Source organism: Ostrinia nubilalis, chromosome 4, assembly GCF_963855985.1.
Source record: "Ostrinia nubilalis chromosome 4, ilOstNubi1.1, whole genome shotgun sequence".
NCBI lineage: Eukaryota > Metazoa > Arthropoda > Insecta > Lepidoptera > Crambidae > Ostrinia > Ostrinia nubilalis.
The window spans coordinates 8,444,994-8,452,358 of NC_087091.1; the positions used below are offsets into that span (position 1 = coordinate 8,444,994).

The 7,365-nt window shown below is 37.4% G+C and overlaps 1 long non-coding RNA gene across 1 annotated transcript; it reads left to right on the forward strand.

The window, feature by feature from the left end:
- The first annotated feature begins 3,512 nt into the window (after nucleotides 1-3,512).
- LOC135071473 (uncharacterized) lies at nucleotides 3,513-6,269 on the forward strand. The gene is made up of 4 exons (XR_010257258.1): nucleotides 3,513-3,853; nucleotides 4,404-4,618; nucleotides 4,796-5,023; nucleotides 5,783-6,269. It is a non-coding gene; the product is annotated as an uncharacterized LOC135071473 (long non-coding RNA).
- Nucleotides 6,270-7,365: the final 1,096 nt, after the last annotated feature.

The following is a 7,365-nucleotide window of genomic DNA, read 5'->3' on the forward strand; positions in this document are numbered from 1 at the left end:
GAAGCAATTTGGGTTCAAAGAACAAACTTCTACCGTAAATGCCCTCAATCAAGCTCTTAAAGATATTCAATCAGCTCGCCAGGACAAAAAACTAGTGATAGCAGTGTCTATGGACATCCAAGGTGCCTTTAACAATGCCTGGTGGCCCAAGCTTTTGCAGAGACTCCAGCTTGTTGAGTGTCCTCAAAACATATATAAACTCATCACGAACTACCTCAATGATCGGACAGTTACTCTTAATTATGCCGACTCAAGCGCCTCTAAAACAATGACTCGTGGATGCATACAGGGCTCGGTCTGTGGACCGAGTTTCTGGAATATCATCTTGGATGAACTCTTCGAGCGGGAGCTCCCGTCAGGGTGTAAGCTGCAGGCTTATGCGGATGATGTATTGCTGATCTGCACTGCCAAAGACTTGTCACAACTGGAACGCAATACAAACACAGCTCTTGAAATCATAACAGCTTGGGGAGAGAGTGCAAAGCTCACATTTGGCCCTACAAAAACACAAATGATTGGCTTTACCCCGACTGCTCGTAAAGCTTGCATCACCCACCGTGGTATTCGTCTGCTATTTAAGACTGACATAAAATTACTTGGCATCATAATCGATCAAAGACTAACCTTCACAAAACACGTTGACTATACCATCTGTAAAGCTCTTAAAATCTATCGTTCACTCTGTAAATTTGTTCGCCCCACATGGGGAGTTCATAGCCAAAACATCTCAACAATATACCAACAAGTCATCCAACCCATTATCACATATGCAGCCGGAATCTGGGGTGATGCAATTAAATTCAAGAAGGTTAAAAGAAGTCTCTTGTCCTTGCAGCGTGGGTTTGCTGTTAAGATAATACGTGGTTTCCGTACTGTATCAACTATTGCTGCTATCTCGCTTGCACGGCTCACTCCACTTGACCTAAAAGTCCACGAGGTTTGCGTCACCGAGCGTGCAAAACTCTCGGAATGCTCCCCATATCTCCCTTCGAACATCAAGTTACAAAAACCCACACCACCAGCAAAACTTCCCCACCCTGCAGTGCGACAGGGCATCAAATTCTCTTCGGCATATACCGAGCAAGATATTGACAGACTTTGCCCATATGACGGCACCAAGATCTTCACCGATGGCAGTAAGCTGGAGGATGGTAAAGTTGGAGCAGCGTATGTCATTGTGAAGCCTAACCAAACGCCTATAACTTACAAACTTAAGCTCCACAACAGCTGTACCGTCTTTCAAGCGGAACTGTTAGCCATTGAACGTGCTGTTAGATGGGCCACAGAATCCAGTAATACCGAAAGGGCAACAGTTCTCTCGGACAGCCATTCTGCTCTTCAAGAGTTAGCAAATATGCACACCACCAACAGCTTGGCAGTAATAACTCATAATCATTTACGTCTCCATCCAGGATGCGTGGAGTTCGTCTGGGTTAAAGCACATGCCGGCCTGGAAGGCAACGAAACAGCAGATGAGGCCGCAAAAAGTGCAGCGTCTTCTCAGCGTGCTCCCGACTTTTCTAGATTTCCGATCAGTCATGTAAAGCGCGGTATACGAGAAATAAACCAACGCCTCAATAATGATCGGTATATTACTGCTAGCACGGGTGCCCTTACTCGTAACTTGCTTCCAAACCTGGACAACATTATCCAACTTTTCGCTCAGGTGGAATACTCCTTCCACCTGACACAAATTCTTACCGGTCACGGCTATCACCGACAATACTTACATCGGTTCAAGATAGCTGAGACCGACAAGTGTAATTGCGATCCAAATGCTGTCCAGTAGGGTAATTCAAGTGCAATCTGTCATTTCAATCTATTCTATTTGTCATTTAGCTTGTTTAATCTGTGCTCAATAAAGTGCACAATATTTAAGCAGGATATGGTTGCACGCGGATTTTTAGAGAGTTAAATCTTTTGGCCAATAGAAAACGTCATAATAGTTATTATATGAACTGGGATTGGTCAATGACTTTTGAAATTAAAATCCGATGGCCTGAAAAAATCGGTTTTCCAACAAACGTCAGTTACGCGCAAGGAGGTTTAGCTATTTATCCATCGAAGTTAATAAGGGAGAAGACATAAGACTAATTTTATTATTTGCGTGCCGCGACCCGGTTTTTACAAACAATGACGATGACGACCGATGAACCAGTAACGAGGAGCACACTTAGCAATGCTTCCAGGTTGCGCCTCGGTATCAATTAAGTAACATTTTTCGTTAAGTTTACTTTATGGTCAACTAAAGGACTTTTGCCGTCTCCTTGGACAAACTCGAAGTATGATAACTACAGTCATTGTCAAAATTTTGCACTGCCATTGCCGCTGGATACCATATATCGCTACTATATTCATAGATAATAGACTTTCAGTTAATCGTCAAAATTGACATTGTTTTTTAAATAACAACAAATGGTATGAATTTTTAAATGTGATATTTTTATAAAGGTAAGTCCCCAAAACAACATTTGATAGCCTATTTTCTTTCGTTGGCATCTAAGTTCCTGTTTTCTACATATATGTTACTACTACCTATTGGATAAGTAACTAAGAACTTTGTCGTTTATTCCATGTGAACAAAATCCCTAAAAGCCCATTTGTAATAATATTCTTACTAAACACTGCTGAAAAAGGACTAAACTTCTGAGCTATGAACGTATAATCCAGTAGCATTAAGTAGGTAGGTACGTATAGCGACGTTGGAACTTGATATAGAAGTTAGCTGTTTTATATTTTTTTTCACAGCAGAAATCTTTATCTTTGATCTTAATATCTGATCGTACGTATTGTCTTTTAAAATATTACATTTGCCTAAATAAAAATAACTGACCTGCTGCTTATGTAAATTATAATTATTTATAACCCTACTTACAATGCATAACAATCATAATTAGGTACCTATTATAACCCTACTTAACAATGCATAACAATCATAAGATAGTTTGGCGTATAAGTAGGTAGGTAGGTACTATCTAGGCCGAAGGTGGAAGCGATCGACCCGGAAATATTCTCAACCATCTCAACTATCATAATATGTATTTAGAACAGTCCCTCCTTACCAATGATATTATAAATAATACCATTGCTCCTTACCATCAATGCAATCGAGCAGACAAAGGACATTGATAAAAATCGCCCTAAGATTTTCAAAGACTTAGTATGTACCATAATTTTATGTATATTTTATTTATTTACTTGCAAGTGTCCAAACCTATCGGACAAGTTGCAGTTCGAAAAAATATTTTAAAAGTATTTAAACGAAATCAAAGTCACCGACATATTGATTTGACAGAGCAGAGACAGAGATGCGCTTTTTTAATTCGATTTAAGTAAATAATGGTATGATCGATTAGACTAGAGTCTAATCATTAGACCTTTAGACGGGCGCAGATCCGCCGCGCCCGCAGCGCTTCAGTGGATTATTGCATTTTATGTATATTTAATCACATTTATTTACCTACATTTACATATTTATAGCAACACAATGTTTAAAAATAAAATTTTTCAAAAACGATCAATTTAATCGATTATGTCTATTCTAAATGGACATCCCTATTTGTTAGTCAAATTGTCATTCACTCGCATCACCTTTTCTCTCTCACTCACTCTTGCTGTGTTGCTGTCTTGCTTGATCCTTCTTTGTGATTCGTTTGTGTTTTAGCTTTTATTTTCGGAACTTTATTAACTACAAACTTGGCTATTCAAACGGACTCTGATTGATTGCAATAACGACATACTCAGCCTGGGATTTACTGTTTTTGTGTGGCTCGGCCAAGGCTCGGCTGGTGGTTCTATGGTGTTAGAAAATGAGCAACTTAATTATACACAACAATGGGCAGCACCTCGATCGGTAAGTACCTACATTTTGCTCTGCAATCTTATGAATAAGTACTAGCCTTGCCAAACTTCTGAATTGCCATTCTCATGGCGGGTTGTCTTGAAATGAATGTTCCACTATTATCTGTGGTTCAACCCTGGACAGTGTGGACAGCCAGGCCCGATTCGCTTGTAAGAAACTAGTCGATGCTGGTACAGCGCAATGGAGGCATGAGCGAAACAACAATTATGTTGACAATCCAGCTGGTTTTGGTGTAAATCTAAGGAATTATTTACTTTGACACTATCTCCCTGCTCTCAATGAAAGCTTGTTTTGTTTTGTTTTTTGGAACTAAGACTACTAGATTATTATTTTTTGTAACTAAGTTTGTAACACGTCATAATTAATTATTATAACAACAATGCTTATTTACTAAAGCTGTTTAACCCTACCCGCTGACCCAAAATTCTACTAACAGCACATAATATTGAATTATCATTTTTTTTATGGTTTGCGGCTCAATTTATTCAACGCACAGGAGTATGTGTGGCATGGCATGCAATGAATCTATTTATTTTTACAGGTTACAGCTCATGATCTTATATGCACAACATGTTGGACCCAAGCCCAAGATACAACACAAATGCATCTACTTCAAATCTTAGCAGAAAATGTGTGCTTTGCAGTAGAACACTAGAGCCTAGAACACATTCACATCAGCTCATGTCCCTGAGAACTAACACTCAACATCATATTAACATCAGGAACATAATTGTGGAACGACTAACTCCATTAGAGGTAATGCACGCTAAAGTCCTTATTTAATAAAATGTTATTGGCTATACAATCAGTCTAATTCTTGTAAAGTTATTGGTTTCTGTAAATTAATACTAAAATAAAATAATTTAAGTGCGGGACATTAAAAAACTGATTATTTTTTTAAACTTATTTCTAATTATTATTATTTTTAAACAGGTTACTGCAAATGACTACATCTGTGGGGCTTGTCACTCATTATTGCAAAGAGATACCACACCTACTTCACAAGACTCTCCAGATATGCCAACCGGTGCCCCGGTAGGTCACCAACAAGTTTGTGTTGGATGTGGTTGTTCATTATTGCGAACTTGAAGTCATTGTTTGGATACAGAGAATAATCAAGATATATTAAACATTGTTCGAAATTGGATTCAACCCAGAGAGGTAAGAGCCCTGCCAGTTTTATAATACATAAAAATAATTATGCCAGTTTATTATAATAATAAAAAAGGTTTTTTCCGAATCAGCCTTCCCATCCTTCAACTCCTTCCATTGCTTTCAATCTGCCACTACTCTCATCCATACAGGTTATACAGGGTGGAAACGATAAGTGATCTCACTCGATTATTTCTAAACTACACAAGATATCGAAAAACTGGTTACTCATCCTGAAAGTGCTTCACGAGCTCTTTCTAACGGTATCAGTAAATAGTTACAGAATTAACTGGATCTATCCGAAAATTCAATGTTTTCAGCCTCCATACTAAATGTATGCCAGCCACACAATATTAAAAGTGTTATAGATCACTTATCGTTTCCACCCTGTATAATACAAATAGACTTATATTATTAAAATATTGCAATATTATTACTTACATAATATTAAACATAATTTTTACTATTATAAAGCCAGTTAAAAATTCCCTGAGCCAAATAAACTCAGTAAAGTTTTATTTATACTTCCTGCATAACAACAGACTACTCTTTTAAACTACCACTATTCTCACTCTCAATCCTCGTTCCTCATTCATCCCTTTCGTTTCCTCCATAGACCAATCATTCCTCATCATTCAGCGTTCAAATCATAAATTATCTTTCATCACTCATCTTACTATTCCGTTACACACAAAAGTCGTTAATCCTATATAAATATTGCTCTTCTTATTGTTGAACTGTGAATCTGATGTTTTATTTTATTTTCAGATTCGTCCTTCAGATCTTCTTTGCCATAGATACTATCAGAGAGCACGAATTACTACAGTTGGTGCTTATTTAATGAAGCTGAGGACCGGTGATTCAGATGACAGAATAGCTACATTACTTGGCATTTCAAGGAGTACTCTTACAAAATATGTAATGAAAGCACGCAGTATGATGGAGGAACATTTCGTACCAGCACATTTAGGGTTACAACATATTAGTAGAGAGGAAGTAGCCCAAAGAAACCTTTATGTTCCAGTCTCTTTTCGGGAAGCCAGGAAACGATTTACCACAAAGAAAGGCTATTGTCATCATGGATGGTACATACATACATTTATGTGCAAAAAAGTAGCAATTATGCATACCAAAAAAAAAACTTATTCCCTATACAAATATCGGAATCTCGTTAAACCATTTATGGTACTTTGTTGTGATGGCGACATCATTGATGTATTGGGCCCATATTTAATAGAAAATGTAGAACATGACCATTAATAAATAATAAGTACCTACATACGTATTTTCATTTATACCTACATAACTGCCTACTTACCCTTGGGTCGGAATAAAGATATTTTTGGATTTAAATGTAAGTAAAATATATTAACTTCTTTTTAAAAAATGTTTGGCTTTTCCGTAGGCATTCCTATTTTTCCAATACGCAAAGTTCTATTTGCTGCTATTCATACGGTTTGACAAAGGGGTTCTTTATCGATCTACGATTTAAAGTTAATTAAGACGTCTCTCCTACATATCTATACCTACTTATAATAAATCTGTAGAGAGGTCAATTCTGTACATGAAATATAATTTTCAAAATACAGTAGAATCTCGATTATCCGGACTTCGATTATCCGGATATCCGATTATCCGGACTCATTTTTCACGTTTTCTAATTACCGATTTAGGGTCTGGACCCAAAAAACGGAAGGCGCCGCCACCGTAATACGGTACGGACGTCGTCTTAGTTCATGTTAAAAGAAATGGATTCATCCAATGGTCTAAAATTTGGTAAAATTTAGATTTTTAGACTCTAAAATGATGTTTTGAAAACCCTTTCTATTGAAAAAAGTTCATTATTATTTGATTTTACTTTGAAATCGATTATCCGGATTTTCGATTATCCGGAACACCCCTGGTTTTAATTGATCCGGATAATCGGGATTCTACTGTAACTATCAGGGGGTGATACTGATGCCAAAAATGCAATCAGTAAAATTTTTGTCTGTCTGTCTGTCCGTCTGTATGTTCCTTATAGAAACAAAAACTACTCGACGGATTTTAACGAAACTTGGTACAATTATTCTTCATACTCCTGGGCAGGTTATAGTATACTTAGGAATTCTCACGGGAACAGGAATTAGCGGGAAAATCCTTTTGTATGAAAAATCTAAACCGCTTAAGTTAGACGCTTTAAATTTCGCACGTAGGTACTTTAGTAAACTAATTCCCACGGGAACGGGAATTCGCATTATTATACATATAATTCTTGACAATAAATAGTTTTATTAGCAACTAGCGGCCGCCCGCGACTTCGTACGCGTGGATCCCGTTTTACCCCCTTTATCTATCTTACGCGGTTTAGA